The 21,914-nt window shown below is 41.6% G+C and overlaps 1 long non-coding RNA gene and 2 pseudogenes across 1 annotated transcript; 2 read left to right on the forward strand and 1 right to left on the reverse strand.

Moving 5' to 3' along the window:
• The window catches only part of LOC111764861 (antigen WC1.1-like), a 60,318-nt pseudogene extending 38,639 nt beyond the window's left edge, over positions 1-21,679 (forward strand).
• Positions 1-21,914, reverse strand: part of LOC101414977 (antigen WC1.1-like) — a 313,117-nt pseudogene that overhangs the window by 131,458 nt on the left and 159,745 nt on the right.
• LOC131274788 (uncharacterized) lies at positions 622-10,530 on the forward strand. Its single transcript, XR_011646660.1, has 2 exons — positions 622-4,262; positions 7,610-10,530. It is a non-coding gene; the product is annotated as an uncharacterized lncRNA (long non-coding RNA).

Below are 21,914 nucleotides of genomic sequence, written 5' to 3' on the forward strand. Positions count from 1 at the left end.
TATACTCAATATAGGTGTATATTATTGCATCACTATTATACCTCAATATAGTTGATTTTACTAATTGTTTTTTGTTTGTTTCTAGCTAACTCTGTAATAAAAAACATGCATTTTACGAATTCAGTACTTTGAAATATTTTTGGACTTCAGTTTTGGCACAGCATATGATCAGTCTTAGTAAATAGGTTAAATGCTCTGGAGAATAATGTATATTCTGCAGTTCTGGCATGCATATTTGTTATATTACATGGTTCAAATTCCTAAATATTTAACTTTTTGTTGGCATGTTCTATCACTTACTGACATGGGGCATTTTTGCTTACTAACACTGTTTAACCTTAACTACCCATTTTAAACAACCATTTTATTTACATAGCACAGATCACTTTTCTATTTTTCCTCCAGATTCCGATCACATTTTCTCACCTCCTGTAAACCTTCATTGACTTCTGCTAATAGGCTATTTGAGAGCCTTCCAATATCTGTCTGCTGTCTTGTCACAAAGGCAGTGGCGCATGTTTTAGGTGGCATCCCAGTAGAGGGCTGTAATGACTAAAAATGTATGACCATGTATTCATAAGTGTGGGAGGAAGGGCGCCCGGCTTGCCACAGTAGCAAACGGTGCGGCAAGAAGTGATACCGCCTCTGCCACTGGGCCTAGATAAGGTGACCACGCCTGACTAGGCCTTTGCTGCTAACGGCTGGCCGGCGCTGCCCTTCCCCTTTTTATCTCCCGCCTAGCCCAACATCCGGCCAGCTCTCACTCCCCCTTTCCCCTCCCCTATTCCAAACCTCTCAGCCAGCCCTCTGCCTAGCAACCGCTTACAATCACCTATCAGGAAGCAGTACCCGCCCGCACCTATCAAATCCCTCCACGCAGTCCCTAACCCTATAAAGCTGTGTCCCCTTCCGCAATAAACCGGACTTGCGCACAGACCTGGTCTCCGCGGCTTTCTTCCTCCCCTTGCTGTGCGTCCTCCACTCCTGAGAGCCCCTCTGATGCTGTCTGCCGTAGCATCAGACGCCACTGCGGTCTAGTCTGACCCCTCCAAACCCCTCCGTCAGCATCGGGGTGCAAGCCGCCCCAGCCGCAACTGGCGCCCGAACAGGGACCGGGGCCGGTCCGACGTGACCGCTGTCTCACCCCCGTGGGACCTCGCTCCCACCCCTTCGCCGCGCTCTCAAGGTAAGGACCCCCGTTATCGGCCCCCGGCAGAAAAATGGGTGGGCGTCTATCTTCCCGCCAAGCGCCGCAAGTCAGAGCACTTGCTGGCCTACTAGCCTGCCACCAATGTAAAGTTTCGGGCAGGCAACTCCAGGCTTACTGGGATCTACTGGTCCCCTTCAACCCCTAGCTTTCCACTGCCAATCTCTCGGACCCTGATACCTATCTGAAATTGGCCCCGCCTATCAACAAGGCCAGCCACAAGCCCAAAAATCCACACAAGCTTATAAGGCAATCAACTCTGTTCCAACAAACGCTCGCCCACCCTTTTCACAACTCCTCAGGGTCCCTACTATCTACATTACAATGTGGCTATGAGAGAAAAACGTGGCAACATTTGTGTTTGTTTTATTTCCATGCTAATTCTAATTAGACTTATTTAACCAAGATAATAAAATTAGTACAAAATTTTTATCAAGGTTTAAAAAGGAATTTTCAGTTTTAAATCAATAGTTTACTCCTGAACTTCAAGTCTCAGTATAGTCTTACAGTAATTATCCAAAAATGTGTGCTAATGGTCTGCCTAACTGCTGCTCGGGTTATTTTAGCTAATTGCTGATAACTGATAGGAATGTTTCCGAGCACAGGCTTTCGTGTTGCAGGCAGCATGGATTCCAGAGAAAATCTTGAAAGGTACAATCTAAAATGTGCTATATAACAGAGGATTTAAAAGCAGCTATACTAAGAAACTAAGAATTATGAATTAATTGTAAACTGTATGTTTCTGTTACTGTGTTGTGATTGTTCTGTGTTTGTCTGTTCGTTCAATGTCAGTGTATATTTTAATACCTCTGGATGGTAAATATAAATTAATAAAAATTTATAAAAGAGCTCTATCCAAATGGCCAAAAATTAAATAAGCGCTTATATTAATACTTAAGTTTATTATATCAATACATGAGTTTAAATGTTAATAAAATATCTACAATAATAGAAATCGTAAGTCTTGATTGACAAGATTAACTGTACGTCTTCATAAAAGGTTGTTCTTGCCCAGATTAAAATAAATAACTTATTTTTCTTCACAGGATAATATAAAGAATGTAAAGCTTAAATGAATATTAAAAAAGGTTAAAAGTTTGTGAAAATGCTAACTGAAATGTAATAAGTTTTGCAAAAAGGCGTATTTTGTCCTAAAGTAGAATGGCTAATATTTCATAAACTCTTGAAACTTAATTTGCATGTGGCAAGCTGTAAAAGGTATTGTGATAACTTTAAGTAAGGGAATGTGTTCTGTAAAGATAAAATTTGTCTTCAATAGTCTATATGGTTATAAATAAAAGGTTTAATAAAGCATTGTTTACATTAAAGTATTAAATGGCTAATTCCAAAAGGTCATTCTTAAATACATATATAACTGAATTGATGATGATAATAATAAAAGGTAATTTTATAACAGGAAAGATTGGCAGCAACCAGCCTCCCCTGCCAACTTGCTTCTAGAAAACTGTTTCTAATATTGCATGCTACTAAGTATTTAAAGAAAAGTTCATTATTTTAACAAGCTTGTTTAATGTTCACAGTATTGTTATAAGAGGTTTGCTTGATAACTTTGATGTAGGCTATATGGAATGTGTTTTTATTATTAAGGAAACAAAATAATTTTGTCCTGAAATAAAATAATTGACTATTGGAAAAAGTAGAGTATAGGACGAAACCTGAGTGAATGCTAAAACTGCAGAAGATTAATGGACAAAGAATTTTTACAGTTAAAGTTAAATAAAATTTAATGGGTCTATCTATAAAATTTTACAAGCTTTGGTGTCGGGTAGTATGCTGATGCAAACTTGAAAATTTTTGTTCTTTCTCAAGGCCTCTCACCATTAATCTGTTTTAGTAAAAGTTCTTATCCTCAGTCAGTATACAAAGAGAGTCTGTCTTATGTTTCTTGTGCTTATCGTTTCCTCGGTGTTCCAAGAAAGAAAGCTTTATCTCTTAAAGGAACATAACGTTCAAAACTGCTTTCTCAAGACCTAATCCTGAACAGTGGCCTTTTGTTCCAAACTAATTATAAGAGATTTGTTCTTTTACCTTGAAAGAAAAATTAAAGTAATAATTAAGTTCATTTAATATGTTATAAGCTAAATAAAGGTGTTTTACAGTGTTATAAAATTAACAACTTTTTCTTCCCTTAAACCCTCTATTAATTAAAGTCATATGGATAAAAGGTTTCTATGAATGCTTAAAAGTGTATAAAGTTACCAATATTTCAGCATAATATTAAAGAAAAGTACAATATGGTTAATTATAGTTTTAATTATTATAAAAGAGTATATGTCACAAAAACAACCCCTTGATGTGGGCTATGGGTGGAAGGCTCTTTGTCTCTTCAGAAATAACTAAGCTGTTTGACTTGTGTCTCTTCAGAAATAACTAAGTTGTTTGACTTGTGGGTGTGGAACGGTAAGAGGCTGCAGTCCTGCCCTTAGGGACGGTGACAGCAGGCTCCAGTCCCAGGAAATGTTTAACAAAGCAAGGGCTATAAACTTTAAGTATTTAGGGGAAATGCAAAAACCAAGGCTTATCTAAAATGTCTGGAGTCCTTGCTAAAAGCTTACCTAAGATGTGAAAGATATATGCTAATTGAAGCCTATTGAGAACTGAAACAAAGGGACCATTTGGCCTTTCCTCTCTGTATAAAAGACGTTTGAAAATCTTGTTCGGGGCTCGGGATTCAAACAGAAAGCTCCCGAGTCCGGCCGGCCGTCAATAAACCATTTTTCCTTCTCAAAATCATTGCTGAGTCCTGGCCTCTCTATACTCAAATAATTGAACTTCTCTTAAATTCCACAACATTAATGGCGACCGCGAAGGGACAAAAATGAAGGCCAGAGACGGTAGCATTTTGCTGCCCCTTCCAAATCCCCGAGGAAGCCGGGAGGACTCGGGTGAACCCCAAATCTGGGCGCCCCTGGATTAAATTTAATCCAGAAAAGATGTGGGCTCCACCAGAATCTTCCCGACAAAATCGAGGGGCAATGGAAGGTCTGAAGAGAAAGATTCTGGGAACGAAAAAGAACTCCGAACATGGAAGAAGGTAAGACTCCCCGGGTGAGCACAGTCTGGAAGGCCCTAGCTTTAATTGCTAGGAAGGGGAGGCTGATCACCTCCCGAGAGAACCCTAGTAGCCCCAGAAGGCTGGGGGGAAGCCGTTCTCTCTAGGCTTGGGAAAAGGAGGAAAACCGGGGAAAAGCCCTGGTGTTTTGGGTTTGTCTAACTGCATGTTAGAATCTGGTACTGGTCTTATATCCACTAAAGGAGTGGAGTCTTGATTTTAATAGGAAGGGTATTTATAGGTTCGAGTCCTAATATCCTGGAAATTGGTCTAGATTAAGGAAAACAAAACTTGGTTACAGGAAAATGGACCGGCTTTTCTGGTGGAGCTTGGTCTGGGTGTAAAGTTTAAACAGTGGAAAAATCTAGCTGAAATCTTTTGTTATGGTGCTAATTTGTGAATGAATTTGCTTTATACCAAATGTTAAGTGTTCTGAGGTTTGTGATGGCTGTGGGGGCAGCCGTGGTGAAAATAAATATATAAACTTGTGAGTCAGATTAGTGACCTTTGTGCTTCTGTCTGTGTCAGCTCAATGTTAGTGTTGGAGTTGTGTCCTTACATGAAGTAGAATTACAGCTGAGCTGGAGCCCTCCCTTGCCATTGGCAAGGGGGTGAAATGATTCTGGGGCAAAAGCTGAGGAGTCTAGATGTTTGTGCATGTTCTGCTGTCTTGTCTCTGGTCTGGCCCTTTGCCGGGGCTTGGAGGCCATCTGTGTCCGCGCCAAGCACCCAAGTCTGTTGGGAATGTCCCAGTCAGGGCGGCTGGGTTCCTGGGAGAGTTGCCAAATTTGAGTAGGTTCTGTCTGCCCATTTTGGCTGAAAGCTGGAAAGGGGGGAGCGGCTTGCCCCTTTCCAGTGAGTCCACCCTTCTATTCATAAGCCGCATTCCTGTTTGTTGTGCACCCGACTGCCTGGAAGGGGGGGAAGTGAAGGAGGTGAAAAGCAGAATCAGAATAAATGCAGTAAAGTTCCCTCCTTAGGGTGTCAAAGCCAAAATACGTTTGCATTCTGCTCAGGTTCTTAGAAGGTATTGTAGTAACCTTAAGTAAGAGAATGTTCTGTGAAGGTAAAATTTGTGTTAAGGGTATAAATATAAAAGTTTTACAAAGCATTGTTTAAGGTATTTAAGTGGCTAATTGCAGAAAGTCATTATTTAACAAAACTGAATTGATAATAATAATAATAAAAGGCAATTTTATAACAAACTTATTCGGCAGCCAATCTCCCCTGCCAACTTACTTCCAAAAAAACTGTTTCTGGTATTACATGCTACTAAGTATTTAAAGTGAAGAAAAGTTCATTATTTTAACAAACTTGCTTAGTATTAATGGCAATTATATGTTGCAAGAAGTTTGCCTGGTAACTCAGTATGTGGGATATATGGAATGTGTTTTTATTGTTAAGGAAACAGAAGATGATTTTGTCCTAAGATAAAATGATTGATTATTGGAAAGAGTAGAGTGTGGGACAGAACCTGAATGAATACTGAAAGTGTAGAAGGTTTGTGGAAGGGAAATTTTTATGATTAAATTGAGTAAGATCAATATACAAAGAAAATATTTTATCAATAGCTTCTTGTGCTTTAACCTCATCATATCCTCAATGTTTGAAGAAGAGTCTTACCTCTTTTAAAAGAACATTTTATGTTCTAGAAATCAAATCCTGAAAAGTAGCCTTTTATTTCAAACTAACTGCAAGAGATTTATTCTTTCACTTTAAAGGAAAAATTAAAGTAATGGTTAAGTTCATTTAATATGTTATAAGTTGAATGAAAGGTATTTAAAGGTGTTATAAAATTAATAGGTTTTTAAAAATTAATAAAAACTGTAACTAAGAGTTAAAATCATTTATAAATGCATTTATATTATAAAACAGTGGAAAGACAATAACTGAGATTATAGCTGGGTGAATTTAGCCTGAAACTATTATTTAAGTGTAAATTCTACACTAACCTTTCCTTTGTTTATGGTTACTTCAAGCCTAACCTCACCCTTTGCCTTTGCCTACGGTTATTTCATAATTGAGAAGAGCTGGGACATCACTGTCTCCTCTTCTGGTATTAGTAACCCTTTCTCTCATGAATTCAAGTGTAAACTAAATAAATTGCTGCCTGATAGAATAAGGTTAAATGACCACTGGAGTTTTATTATCTCCAAAACCAAAAGGGGGGTGGAGGGGGAGAAGTCTCCTGCCTTGACGGTCAGTGTTCCTAAGAGTGGCAATTCATGAGAGAAAGCAGTCTGTCTCCCTGAGGCTTCAAATAGCCTCAGTAAATATATATAAAACTAATCTTGTTGCTTATCCAAAATTCTGCTAATTTCAAGGTAAAATATAAAGTTCTAAAACAAAATGGTGCTAAGGCATTAGAACATTTTGGTTATTACAATCCATTAAGTAAGAAAGAAAATTCTTGTGGTAAACTGCATGGTCATAGTGCAAATTAAGAAGAGTTTCAAAAGTCTTTGAAAAGTTTAAAGTAACTAAAGTCATGTTGTTGTGTCTAACTCTTTGTGTCTGCCCATTTTTTAAAAAAAATTGCTCAATGTATGTCTTCATACATCAGGATAATATCAAATTAACAAATAAAAATTCTTAAAAGAGGTCTATTCAAATTGTTAAAAATTAAATATGCAGTTATATTTATAAATATTCTTAAAGCCCAAATTGAACTAAGCAGGATGAAAAAGTCATAGAAATCTGATTATGGAAACAATTGGGAAAGGGCCTCCTCTTTGCAAGAGCTTTTAAGGCAAGACTAGGTGTGGCAGATTAAACCTATCTACTAGGCTAGGGAATTAAGAATCAGTTTGCCTGGTAATTTCCCAGTTTAAACCTTTGTCAGCCATAAATTGGAAAAAAAAAAAAAAAACAAAACAAAACAAAGATTAGGTTAATTTTCACATAAGAAAAATGTTGATGTAACCTGGCGGCCTGCTGCCTCAGTCTCCCACTCCCGGGTTGGACAGCAGTGGAGACCAGTTTAGGCCAGTCCTATGGGCAGTGGAAGGATGCCCAAGAAGGAGCTAACTAAGTCGGTGCCATTTCAGCACTAAATTCTATTCCTTATTTGAAAAAGGGGGGAGCAGGTAAAAACTAAAATGGTTGGAATGTGATAGAGGAAGCAGTTAAATCAAACTTTTGCGTGGGAAAGTTAAATCTCAGATAAGCTGTAACTTCTGAAGTATCCAATCTATGGAAAAACAGGAAGAGCTTGCATGCTAGGCTTAGGGGTATAAATTGTGTCATTTTTCTTTGTTCGTGGCACCAGCCATATCTGGCTCTCCACCCCTTCTTGCAAGATTGAGAATAAATTATTTTCTTCTCCACAGTCTGGTGAGCCTTAATTCTTCCAGAAGATTTCTTTCCAATGAAATAAAGGTAATTAGTGGCTCTATTAACAAATTTCAGTAAGTAAAGGAAAGTCCATAAAAACTATGGAGATCTTTCCTAGGTTATGATTTTTTAAAAAAATTAAGTAATTGTGTAATGTGTTTTAAAACCTGGTAGTCAGTATGCTTTTAATTTAATAATTTTCATAACTTAAAGAAAAGAAGTTTTTAGCTTCCTGTAAGGGAAAAAGAGAACATTCCTTGCATAAACTATTATGGTTTCAATTTTATTTAACTTGAGTGTAATCTCCCATAGTTAATTTATAAACTAAATTAACATATGTACAAAATCTTTACAGTAATGAAAATTGTAAGTGAAAATTGTAAGTTCACATTGGTGAAATTAGGCTAAAGGGAAAAGATTGTAGATATGCTCTCTTAAATAAAGAGTAAATTTCTTTCATTGGTAATTGTAATTTAGTAAGTTTATTTAAACATGAGGTGTCTAGTCAATGCGGTTATAGTCAATTATAAAGAGTTTGTAAAACATCTTCCAAACTGAAAATGTTTAAATAATTCTAGTTGTAGAAGTCATTGTTAACTAAAGAAACTTAGATTGGTATTGGTAGCAGAAATAACTTCATGATAATAAACCTGTCTGAAGGCCACTGCAAAATACACATTTAAGTAAATGGTAATAAAAAGTTGTCTTGATTCTATTGGAAAAATTGTTTTCATTCTAACAATGAAAAATAATATTTTTCCTCTATTACTAAAGTAAAGCACCTACTGTTATCTTCATAGTAAAATTGTGTAAGTAAGTAGTCATTTGATATATGTATTGCGTTAAGTTGTTTAAAATATATATAAAACAAGGAATAAACTTTAACATTGTCAAACTCTTGTGCATTCGAACCAGGCCTTGTATACATTACAGGTGGCCTCTCCATGTGAGTTATTGGCTAGGCTGGTCACTGACCCCTCAATTAAAAATATGTGCTATATCAGTCTCTGGTTCTGCTCCTGAAGTCGATGGAAACTATATTGCAGTTTCAAGCTCCTGCAGCCAATAATGACTCGGTACAAGTGTACAATGGATATCGCTTCCAGACTGGCACTGTTCCATGGTGCCAGAGAGCGCTATGCACCAGGCTAGTAGAATACTGGAAAATCTCTCTAAGATGAAGGATGCTGCAACTTGCTCACTGCGTTGAAGAACATGCTAAGTGGAGCCATGATACCAGGAGACTGTAAGTAAAACTTAAACACAATTGGCATTATGGCCTGCTCTCATGGAGAGATAACATGTAAAGTATTACAAACCTGAAACTCAAAACTAATAATGGCAATTCTGAATCCTTATGCATTAAGTAATACATTAGTTAATATTAAGTGCTGTACTTTTATCCTGTACTAAATATATGCCTAATAATTGTAATGTTATCTTTTCTATTTTGGATCAAGTGCAGAAGTATATTAGACATGTTAAATTCCTGGTAAAATCATTTTCTAAACAGTTAATAACATGTCTATAGAATAAGGTGGCAGTCTCAGCCAGTCTCAGTTAGCAAAAGTGAGGCTTGCTTGCTGATGGTGAGTCACCTATTGAACAAGTCAAAATTGCTAGAAATTGTACAATGAAAACCAAGGTGTAAAAATCTTTATTCTGTAGTTCTGATCACTCCCACAGGTGAAAACTAAGAGTATTTCCAAATTAGTGTTCTAATCCTGAGTGAAGCCAGTTGCCCAAGGAGTGCCAGTTCACCAGGAGCATCTGACAGAGTGAATGAGTGTCAATCATTGAACAGCTTGGAATGTGTCTTCAGACAAAGCTAAGTGTCTGTTGCAATTTCTCTCTAAAGATGGATAACTTAAAAAAAGAATATATATGCTGTTCCCACCAGCTTTTAAGGAATGCCATCTTTATAGGCATCTAATCTTGTCTATCTCTGTAATCCAATGTGTCCTCTTTTAAAAACGGGTATTCCAAATTTTTAATTAAGTTTGTTTCTTTCAGAGTGAACATCTTATTAACCATATGAAAACTTCATCCAACTTCGTACAGAATGCCAGATCCATCTTCCTCCAGTTAGAATAAATTAAAGAGTTTTTACACCTTATTAGGCAATGACTACAGCCCATGGCCAGCAGGAAGCAGTTACAGAAAAGAGATCGTCTCCCTTCAGCACCCCTTTTAAATTAAAGGTGTAAACTCTTTAAGAGTAAAATAAAAGTAATAGATGGATCTGGAACCTGACTGGAAATCCACGTGAGTGCCAGTGGCAACAGAATAACTGCAGGAGGCCCCTGCCCAAGATTCTGCTGTCCAGAATGAAAAGCTCTAAACTTCTAAAAACAGTCCTGATGCTGTACTAAAGACTGATAAATAATCAATCAAAACAACAAACAGCCATCCACCTCATAGCTCCAACAATAATTATGCCAAAGCTTAGCAAGTTAATCTTTGGCAGAAAGGGGGGAATGATGTGGGCTATGGGTGGAAGGCTCTTTGTCTCTTCAGAAATAACTAAGCTGTTTGACTTGTGTCTCTTCAGAAATAACTAAGTTGTTTGACTTGTGGGTGTGGAACGGTAAGAGGCTGCAGTCCTGCCCTTAGGGACGGTGACAGCAGGCTCCAGTCCCAGGAAATGTTTAACAAAGCAAGGGCTATAAACTTTAAGTATTTAGGGGAAATGCAAAAACCAAGGCTTATCTAAAATGTCTGGAGTCCTTGCTAAAAGCTTACCTAAGATGTGAAAGATATATGCTAATTGAAGCCTATTGAGAACTGAAACAAAGGGACCATTTGGCCTTTCCTCTCTGTATAAAAGACGTTTGAAAATCTTGTTCGGGGCTCGGGATTCAAACAGAAAGCTCCCGAGTCCGGCCGGCCGTCAATAAACCATTTTTCCTTCTCAAAATCATTGCTGAGTCCTGGCCTCTCTATACTCAAATAATTGAACTTCTCTTAAATTCCACAACACCCTTACCATAGATTAAAGTAACAACACTAGTATGCAGCAATCCCAAATACTGCTAGTTTGTTACAAAAAGTTAAAGTCCAGCTGTATTGCTATCACTTTGTTTTAAAACTTGCTGAGACTCTCTTTAGTGTCTTACACAAATCAAGCCAACTGCATTCCTTTATCTGTAAAGAACCCAACAATAAACTTTTGCATTGCTTTTCAAGGCTATGTGCATAGCCCAACCATCTTGTACAGTATTTACTAATAGTAATAGTAATGAAAAAGTAGCATAAAAAAAAAACAACAGCATGTGTTACTTTCCAAAAAGAACAGGTTTAGCCAACTCCTTATTCATCTGCTCAATGCACAGAGCTTTGAGCCATCATTAAAGTTTTACAAATGTTTTAAGAGTCCTTGAATATTGTCTCTGATTCTGAATATGTATGCCTTACTGATAAGCACACCACTGCCCTTTTCTCCGAAAACCCCGTGCTCAAATTCTTCTAGAAATCTTCCATGGGACCTTTAACTGCCATTACCCCCACACACACAAGTTGCTCCAGGGCCTCACAAGGCTCCCCCTCTCCCCACTATACCACCCTTTCCCTGGCTCCAAGCCTCTCTCCAATTCCACTACTGTCTTCACGGACGCCTCTAAGACCAAGTTTACTTATATTGCCTACTCTCCCAGCCGTGACTTGCCATCCGTTTACTGCCAAATCCATCCCGGATCGGTTCAGGTGGGCGAGCTACTAGCCATCCTCACTGCCTTCCAACACCACGGCAATGAGCCCGTCAACATCTTCACTGATAGTACGCCCTGCAAGTTTGTTCAGTTATTGCCCACGCTGTTTTCTTTCCACGTGACACGCCCATTGATCAAGCACTCCATGCCTTGCAGCGAGAGCTCAAGCTCCGCACACAGCCATAGTACATTTCTCATATTCGCAGCCATTCAGGGCTGCCCGGGGCCTCTAGCCACGGGTAATTCTGCTGCCGACCAAACCGTCTCCACCCATACAATAGCCACTGTCGGAGACTTGGTCAATCAAGCCAAACTTCTCCATTCTAAGTTCCACTTTTCAGCAGCCTCACTTCAACGTCTTTTGCCAGGCCTCCCCAAGGAAACGTGCAAGCATTTGGTACGCGCCTGTAAAACATGCACCCCCTTCTTGCCGCTTGAACCGTTGCAGCCACAAGGGGTCAACCCCCGCGGCCTCAAGCCAAACTCCCGATGGCAAATAGACGTCACCCATGTGCCATCATTTGGGCGCCTCAAGTATGTCCATGTCACAGTCGACACCTTTTCTCACCTTTGCTACGCTGTCCCCTTACCGGGAGAAACAGCCAAGCATTGCATTAAAGCATTGCGGCAAGCCATCTTATTCATGGGGGTTCCTTGGGATGTTAAAACCAATAATAGGCCTAGGTATCGCAGCTCCTCATTTGCTGCATTTCTCCAGCTCTACAACATTACTCACCACTTCGGCATTCCATACAACCCCCAGGGGCAGGCTATAGTAGAATGCATCCACCGCCAGCTCAAAGTGCAAATTCAATAAGAGAAGAATCTATGCCCACACAGTCAACCAGGCGACATTATCACTGCCTGCCTCATTCACATAAACCTCCTCTCCTTTGACAAAAACGGTCTTTCCCCCCTCCATAAGCATTGGGGCCCCTCCTACGCACCAACAGTTGCCCCGATGGTGTTTTGGAAGGACCCAGAAACAAACAATTGGCAGGGACCCAGTCCCCTTCTCACCCAAGGCAGAGGGTTTGCTTGTGTCTTTCCAGAAAATGCCTCCCAGCCGCTCTGGATCCCCGAAAAAAACGTCAAACCCGCCACCAGCCAGCAGCAGGTTCCAACGACGGATGATGAGAGCACTCGCCCATCGGATGGAGAGGCTAAATATGGCCGCAGATCTAGCTCATGACACCCTTCTCCTTGGACAGCTAGTACAGCTTGCTGTCCGTGCCTTAGCTTCAAACAAAAAACCTAAAAATCTACACTCTCTCCTGCTTTTCATGTTAGCTCTGCTCCCCTCCACTACGGACCAGGCTAGTATAAGCCATCGGCCCTTTAACTGGACACTCTCTCTTTGGCAGCAGGAAAAGCTCCTCGCTAATAACATTACTGCGGGTGCTCCCTCCTTCACAGTGCACATATGTAATCTTGCCAACCTTCCTGTCATCAGTTCCCTCGTAAACGTTACACACAAGACTCACCGGTGTTGATACAGCTCACTTACAGGCCTTGATGGCCCCTATAATTATGAAGTCTCAGGCTTCTATATTTGTCCTTCCACGGCCAGAGGCTGCTATGACTCAGCGCACTATTACTGCCCCTCCTGGGGGTGCAAAACCATAGCCCACGGATGGTCAGGAGCTCCCAATAGGGACCCCTACCTCTCCCTTTCTTTTAAGGATAAAAGTCACAGGAGCAGCATTAAGCCCTACTGGAGCAGCATTACGCTCACTGTCAAAAACCCTAAAAATGCAGGCTGGCTACAGGGCCGCACCTGGGGAGCCCGACTTTACATGAGCAACTATGATTACGGTGCCTTTTTCATTATAAAGAAAAATTCAATCCGCACACAATCCGCCGCCGTGGGCCCAAATCAAGTTCTCAATCCTCCCCACACACGGCCTCCCTCTCCTCCCTCTGTTTCTCCTTCTCCTCCCGCTACCACCTTAAATCCTTCCATCACTAGGTATCCTCCCCACCGCCAAACCCTGCCACCCCCCAACCCTCTTGTAGCCCTCCTCAACGCATCATTTATCTCCTTAAACTTATCCCAGCCTAACCTTACACAACGTTGCTGGCTTTGCTTCTCCGCCGCGGCTCCCTTCTATGAAGCCATAGCTACCAACAGCACCTATCACGCCTCCCCAGACTCCACTGGTACCTCTTGCAATTGGAACCAAACAAAAAGAGGACTCACCCTCCGATAAGTTTCCCAGACTGGACTCTGTATAATAAAAATCGGCGGCAAAGTTCTCCCCTCCATGCAGTCCCTCTGCAGCCTAACTCACACCCCTAATGCAGCCGCTAAGTTCCTAATTCCCCCTAATAATACCAAATGGCTATGTTATTCCTCCGGCCTTACTCCATGTCTCAATGTTCAAACCCTTAACTCCACCAGCGACACCTGTGTGCTCATACTCATTGCCCCCCGCGTTCTCTTTTATACTGATAACCAATTCTTTGACTCCTGGCAGCACTTCATCTCCCCGCAGCACGAGCAGAAACAGGAAGTCTTTACCGCCATCACAATTGCCACCCTTCTAGGTCTTGCCGGCGCAGCCACTGGAGCTGCAGCTCTCAGCCTCCAAGATAATTCCTTTTCAACCCTTAGGCAAGCTGTCGATGCAGACATCGCCCGCCTTGAGACTTCCATGGCCCACCTTGAAACATCTCTCAACTCCCTGTCCGAGGTCGTTCTCCAAAACCACAGGTGCCTAGACCTCCTCCTCCTAAAAGAGGGGGGCTCTGCGCAGCGTTAGGAGAAAAATGCTGCTTCTATGCTAACCCCTCTGGCCTCATTCGAGATAACCTCACACAAGTTAGGGAGGGCCTCCACAAGAGAAAGCAGGAACGTGAAGCCGGATAGTCTTTCTCTTGGGGGCTGCCCAATGGAATCCTTTCTTACTTTCTCCCCTTTCTAGGCCTGCTCCTCACCCTTGTCCTCCTATTAGCCCTAGGACTCTGGATCATCAGGCGAATTGTCCGGCTTGTCAAAAATCAAGTTAACTCTGTCCTTAGTAAGCCCATCCAGGTCCGGTACCAGCGAATCTGCACCACCGACGAAGACGCACCAGGAGTCTCCATTAATTGCCGTCCTCCCCAAATGGCCAGCTGCCTCTCAACGCACCCAAGCCCCAGCTCCCCTGCCCCTACCCCTTCTCACCGCCCATCCTAACCCCTTACCCTTACCCTTTCCCCTCCCCCGCCCTGTTTATCTAAGGCCGCCAACATTCCATTGAGGCACTGGACTGGTTAGCCAATGACGGGCAATGGGATCGGCCCGCCAGTCAACCTAAGGCAGGGACACGGCCTTTTGCTGCCGCGCTTCCCCATGACGGGTAAGACTGGCCACCTGTGTGGCACAGGCATTGCCCGGCTGGGCACAATCCCGACCTAAGACAGGCACAGTCCCCCTCCCTCCTCAAATCAAGCTTTTCGGAGGAGCTTAATAAAAACAAAGGGGGAAATGTGGGAGGAAGGGCGCACGGCTTGCCACAGTAGCAAACGGTGCGGCAAGAAGTGATACCGCCTCTGCCCACTGGGCCTAGATAAGGTGACCACGCCTGACTATGCCTTTGCTGCTAACGGCTGGCCGGCGCTGCCTTTCCCCTTTTTATCTCCCGCCTAGCCCAACATGCGGCCAGCTCTCACTCCCCCTTTCCCCTCCCCTATTCCAAACTCTCAGCCAGCCCTCTGCCTAGCAACCGCTTACAATCACCTATCAGGAAGCAGTACCCGCCCGCACCTATCAAATCCCTCCACGCAGTCCCTAACCCTATAAAGCTGTGTCCCCTTCCGCAATAAACCGGACTTGCGCACAGACCTGGTCTCCGCGGCTTTCTTCCTCCCCTTGCTGTGCGTCCTCCACTCCTGAGAGCCCCTCTGATGCTGTCTGCCGTAGCATCAGACGCCACTGCGGTCTAGTCTGACCCCTCCAAACCCCCCCGTCAGCATCGGGGTGCAAGCCGCCCCAGCCGCACATAAGCCTTTGAAGACAAACTTTTCATTTCTCTTTAGTAAATAATTTTGTAGTCGAACTCCTTGGTAACATGGTAAGTCTAAATGTTTTGGTTACTATTACTTCATAACACTTTTCCCCCCAAAACTTATCTTAAAAAAAAAAAGCAATTTAATTTTCTTGTGAGTACCTGGAGCAGGAATTTGGAAAGGGCTCAGTTTGACGGTTCTTAGTTGGGATCTTCATGAAGTTGCAGGCAGATGTCAGCTGGTGTCGGAGTCATCTGAAGGCTCAATGGAGCTCGAAACCCAGGATGGCTCTCTCACCCAGTGGCAGTAGATGCTGGCTGTCAGCTGGGGCTGTGATCAGAGCCCCTGCAATAGCCTCTCCAGCATGACAGTGTCAACAGAGCCAGAAGTCCCCTAAGTAAGCATTCTGCATAAATGTAAGAGAGGCTGCACTACTTTTCTGACCTAGCTTTGAGGGTCACACAGTGTTACCTTCACTTCATCCTACTGCTTCCATGCCACTCACCAAGGTCCCAGATTCAGGGAAGGAGACATAGTTTTCACTTCTCAATGGATGTGGTATGGGATAATTTGTGTATATCCTTAAATGCCACCAAATGTGCATTAAATTATCTCACTATGATAGTGGATTTTCCAATATTTTATGTATGTAGGACATATTCTATTTGAATATTAAATCTTTTCACCATGTCTCTCACGCTCCTTTTTTACAATTTCCATTCTTTTGACTTTCTATGTTTATTTTATATATTTTCTTCTCATTGAGCATCCATTTCACTGTTTCTATCTTTGCCAATCAAATGTGCTTTTACTTCTTAATTTCAGTTACTGAGTATTTTAGGCCTAGAAATTCCAACTGATTCTTTGTATTTTTCTCTGCCAAAATACTCACAATGTCATATAATTCCTTGAATATTTGAATCAAACTTATTTAGAGTCTCTGTCAGGGAGCTCCAATAGCAGGATGTCCTGTGACTTCCTTTCTAATCTCTCCTTCTCTGCTTTGTTTTTGGTCAAAACTCTTCTTTTATATTTCTGGGTATTTAAAAATTTTATTTTATTGATAGACATTGTATTTGAAGAGTTCTTGAAACCCTTCTGAAAGGATTTCATTTTGCTTCTTGCAGCCCCCTGATTTAGGGGCAGATCACTTTATTTAAAGGAAACCGATGGGATTAGAAGCCAGGCATCCATCCTTATGAGAACGACACCCTTCCTTCTACAGTACAAGTTTTCTGGTTGTTTAATGCAGCTCCTCACTGTAGTCCACACTCTCCCCCAGTCCATCCAGTGGGCCACGACAGGACACATAACATCCAGCATCCTTCCCTGCAGCACCACCTAGGACAACTCCAAATCCTGAAAATGGACTACAATGTGGACCACTGTCCATATGCTGCAGCGGTTCTCCAGAATGTATTCGCTGGGTGCAGTGGATGTGCCACAAAGATGGAAGTTTGTTGACGTGGGAGGGGTGGCGTGGGTGGGGGGTATAGGGGAACCTCATTTTTTTTAAATGTAACATTAAAAAATAAATAAAGAAGGAAAAAATACAGCTCCTTATGCTGGGCAGACCCTGGATTATAATTGGTGCTCTGGTAGCCTTATGAGCCTGGAAATACCTCTCCTGAGTTTTTCAGGTTCCCTTTACTGCCTTTGAAACGACAATCCCTCCACCGCGTGTTGTTTTTTTTTTTTGAGAGATTTATTTAATTTATTTGTTTCTACCCACCCCCTGGTTGTTTGCACTTGCTGTGTCTGTGAGGCTTCTTTTTAGGAGGCACCAGAACACAACCCTGGACCTCGACTGCTTGAGCCCTATCCGTTTCCTGATTATATTTAGTTTAATTCAATTTCCTGTTCTCTAACCTACTAATCTTTGGTCACTACATTTCTGTAGGAAACCACACCCAGCTAGTGCCCTGGTGCAACGACTCCATGTCTGATCCTGTGGATTCTGAGGCTTCGGAGAAGAGTGCTGCCAACCGCTCAGGTGAGGGGTCCCCGGGACGCCCTTCCCATCCTGTAAAAACGCCCCCACTGACCTGACTCTCTCCCTCAGGGAGCAGACAACTCCGCCTGGCGGACGGGGGCGGTCGCTGTGCCGGCAGAGTGGAGGTCCTTCACCAGGGCTCCTGGGGCACCATCTGTGACGACGGCTGGGACCTGAGCGATGCCCACGTGGTGTGCAGACAGCTGGGCTGTGGGGTGGCCGTCAGGGCCACCGTGTCCGCTCACTTCGGTGCGGGATCGGGGCCTATCTGGCTGGACCACCTCAACTGCACAGGAAAGGAGTCCCACGTGTGGAAGTGCCCTTCCCGGGGCTGGGGGCGGCACGACTGCAGACACAAGGAGGACGCGGGGGTGGTCTGCTCAGGTCTGCCCTCCTTCTTGCCCACATCCGGGGGAGGCAGCCCAATCTCAAAAGGGGTGGGGTCTAGGCCCGTGGGAAGCACGAACTAAATCTCCCACAGCACACGGGGCTCCGCTCCAGGTTCTTGTTTCTCAAATAGCCGTAAAGGGTTTCTTCCTGCAGGGATTTCACCTGACAAGATAGGGCTTTCTTATGTTTCCAGAATAAAAATAGGACTCGCCCTTCAGTCATACAAAAAAAGGGGGAGAGGGATGACTTGTGAATCCCCTCGCACACCTCCTATACAGCAGTGAACCTCTGGGGGTTGAGGCAGTACCTGAAGTACTGCTTCACCTTCCTTCAAGCCCCAGTCTCTACAAAGGCACAAGCAGAGGGAACAATGCACTGATTAAGAAAAGGAATCAGAAAGATACATAGGAACACTTTTCACAGTGTTAGTCTCTCCTGCAGTGCCTGAGACAAGTGGTTCAATGGCCTGGAGTGGAAGGGTCAGAGCTTTAAGGCCCGCTGCACCGGCCACAGTCCCTCTCATCTCCATCTTCACTCGCAGAGTTCCTGGCCCTCAGGCTGGTGAGTGAGGACCACGACTGCGCTGGGTGTCTGGAGGTCTTCTACAACGGGACGTGGGGCAGTGTCTGCAGGAGCCCAATGGAGCCCACCACGCTGGCCGTGATCTGCAGGCAGCTGGACTGTGGGGACACTGGGAATCTCAAGTTTCTGCTGGCACCAGGGTGGCTTCTCAGCCCCGCTGGGTGGATAGAATCCAATGTCAGAAAAGTGACCCCACACTCTGGCAGTGTGCTTCTGATGCCTGGAGCCACAGCTCATACTCTCCGAAAGAAATAGCTCACATCAGTTGTGCAGGTGACTCTTTCATCCGAACTTGAGTGGTGTGTGCCACCTTTCTGTGTTTTTAATGCAAATTTAAGTTTTAGTTGTATGGCTTAAATTTCATACTGAGCCTACAAAATGCATCTATCCCAATATTTTAGCCCAATCCAACATTTTCTGAAAAACTAGAAAGTATATTATGGTCCAATATCAAATATAAACACCTGGGGATTTGAAGAGAAGCCATCATGTGGTTGTACTGTACTGGAAATTGTGTTCATTGGAGCTTATTACTCAAATGAGGATGATAAGAGATGGCCCTAATTTATAATGAGCATTTACTAGGCATACGCTAGGACTTTTACACTCAGAATAATATTTAATACTCACAGAAGGTCGGTTGAATAGGTATGAAGAAGATCAATTTTCGGTTGAGAACTGATGTGAAGAGAGCTTTGGTGCAATGCTCAGTCTCTCTGTTAATAAGTGCCAGAACTGGAAATCCTATCAGTGCCTATTTCCGAAGCATTGCCCTTTTGAATCTGTGATGCATTTTGTGATCTTTAGAGCACTGTGTCAGGTGGTCAGCCTACAAATTGTCACTGACCCCCCAAAATTTTGAAGGCCCTGTTTACAGGGATGGGGATAGAATGAACGAAAAGATATACATAACCACGCTGACAATATCAAGATCCACTTAGTAAACATGTAAAAATGTCATGAAGGAGAAGTGTCAGAGGCCCTGAGGAGTAAAGCAGGAACACATTTCTTAGTGGGGTCAGGAAGGGATGCTTAAGCAAAATCCTAAAGATGAATAGGATTCACTAAAGTAAAGAAAAAAAGGTGAAAGGATATTTTGGCTAGTCGGAAGAGCAAGTCAGGAGTCCTGGGCTGAGATAAAGGATGGGTCTTTGAGAAACTGAAAGAGCCAGTAGGTCCGGAGCAGAGAGACCTGGAGCAAGAGTGAGGCTTGATGGCTTGGAGGAGAAAAGGAGCCAGAGAGTTTCTTAGGCTTTGCTTATGCTGAGGAGGCCAGTGCATGTAAAGGACAGCTAAACACCTTACAAATAACCCTCACAATGATACCCTGCAGCTTTTCATCTTTGTTTGCCTCAAACCTCACTAGAAACTCAAGATTTCAATTTCCATTGGACCTTTATCCTTATAATGCTGTCATATTCCACAACTCTCACCTCTCTTACCCTCTTGCCTCCCTTATTCTCCTAAAATATTTTGCTGATTCCTCTTGAATTTTCTATCTCTCTATATTAGTAAGTATTCCTCTGTCCTTAAATTACCTTTCACCTTTTTATGCTGAACAAAGCCTAACTAGCCCCTGGTGACAGTGCTTTCCTTACAATCACACAAGTAGAGGCTGCTTATTTTTCATATCATCCACTTACCTCTGGGTCTAGAGGTGGCATCAGTATCTTCCTTGTTCCCCATTGATACTCCAAATCATTCTCCTCTGAAATTATTTTAAATAGTCATAAATCTTTGAAATTTATGCCACTGACATATACTACTTTCTTCATGTCCTTATTTATGTGGCTAACCAACTTGCTGGCCACCCTCCATCACTCAATGAAGATTTCTGAACCAGACACATTCTTTTAAAAAAAGTTTTTAATAGCTTTATTCATTTTTAATTAATATAATGAACTGCATATATTTTAAGAGGTACATTTTGGTAAGTGTATAATTCAGCAAGTTTTGACTTATATACCCAAGAAACCATTACAATTTCCATAACTCCCCAGTTATCCTGTGCTCTTTTTGCTCATTAGTTAAAACATTTTTAATTAGAGAAATTTTAGGTTTATAGAAAAATCGTGTAAAAATTACACTGTTTCCTTATACTCTCCCCGTCCCAATTATTAACACTTTTATTAGTATGGTACTTTTGTTGCAATTATTGAAAGAATATTATAATTGTAGTATTAGCTCCAGTCCTTAGTTTAAATCAGGGTGTATTTTTTCCCTGATATACCACTTCATTATTAACACTTTGCATTAGAGAGGTACATTTGTTATAAATCATGAAACAACAGTTTTTATAAATGTACTATTAACTATAATCCATTATTTACAATAGGGTTCACTGTGTTATATAGACCTATGTTTTATCTTTTAATTTTTATTCTAGCATCATATAAAGAACCTAAAACTTTCCCTTTTAACTATATTCACCTATATAATTCACTGCTATTAATTACACTCACAATGTTGTGCAACCTTAACCACCATTTGTTCCTAAAACTTTGTAATGCACACAATGAGAAATTCTCTACAAATTAAGCATTAACTCTCTCCCTACCCCCAATTCAGACTTATATTCTCGATTAAACTTTATGAAATGGCTTATTCTAATTATTTCAGTGATATCATATAATATTAATCCTTTTGTGTCTGGTTTATTTCATTCAGCATAATGTCTTCAAGCTTCATCCATGTTACCACATGAACCACAACTTCATTCCGTTTTAAGGCTAAATAATATTTCATTGTATGTATAGACCATATTTTGTTTATCCATTCATCAGTTGATGGGTTGCTTCCATCTTTTGGCAATTGTGAATAATGCTACTATGATCATCAATGTGCAAATATCTGTTTTAGTTCTGCTTTCAGTTCTTTTGGTTCAATACCTGGTAGATGGATTACCAGGTCATGTGGTAGTTCTATACTTAGCTTTTTGAGGAACTGCTGAACGGTCTTTCACAGTGGCTGCACCATTTTACATTCCCACAAACAGTGAATGAGCTTTCCTATTCCTCCACATCTTCTCCAACATTTGCAATTTTTTTCTTTCTTTCCTTTTTTAAAATAATAGCCATTCTAGTGGGTGAGAAATGGTGGTTTTGATTTGTGTTTTTCTAATAGCTAGTGATATTGAGCATCTTTTCATTTGCTTTTTTAGCCATTTGTATATTCACTTTGGAGAAATGTCTATTCAAGTCTTTTGTTTTTTTTTAATTTATTTTTTCTCTTTACTTTTCTTAAATGTGACAATCAAAAAATATGAAGTCCCCATATAAACCCCACTCCCCTCATATTCAAGTCTTTTGCACATTTAAAAATTGTATTGTCTTTATTGTTGAGTTGTAGGATTTCTTTATATATTCTGGATATTAAACCCTTATTGGATATGTAGTTTCCAAGTATTTTCTCTCATTGAGTAGTTTGTCTTTTCACTTTTATCATAAAGTCCTTTGATGCACAAAGTTCTAAGTTTGTTGAGGTCCCATCCATCTACTTTTTCTTTTGTATCTGATTTTTTGGGTGTAAAGTCTAAGAAATCACTGCCTTACACAAGATCCTCATGATGTTTCCTTATGTTTTCTTCTAGAAACTTTATAGTCTTGGTTCTTATACTTACATATTTGATCATTTTGAATT

This window comes from Dasypus novemcinctus, chromosome 20 (assembly GCF_030445035.2).
Source record: "Dasypus novemcinctus isolate mDasNov1 chromosome 20, mDasNov1.1.hap2, whole genome shotgun sequence".
Classification (NCBI taxonomy): Eukaryota; Metazoa; Chordata; class Mammalia; order Cingulata; family Dasypodidae; genus Dasypus; species Dasypus novemcinctus.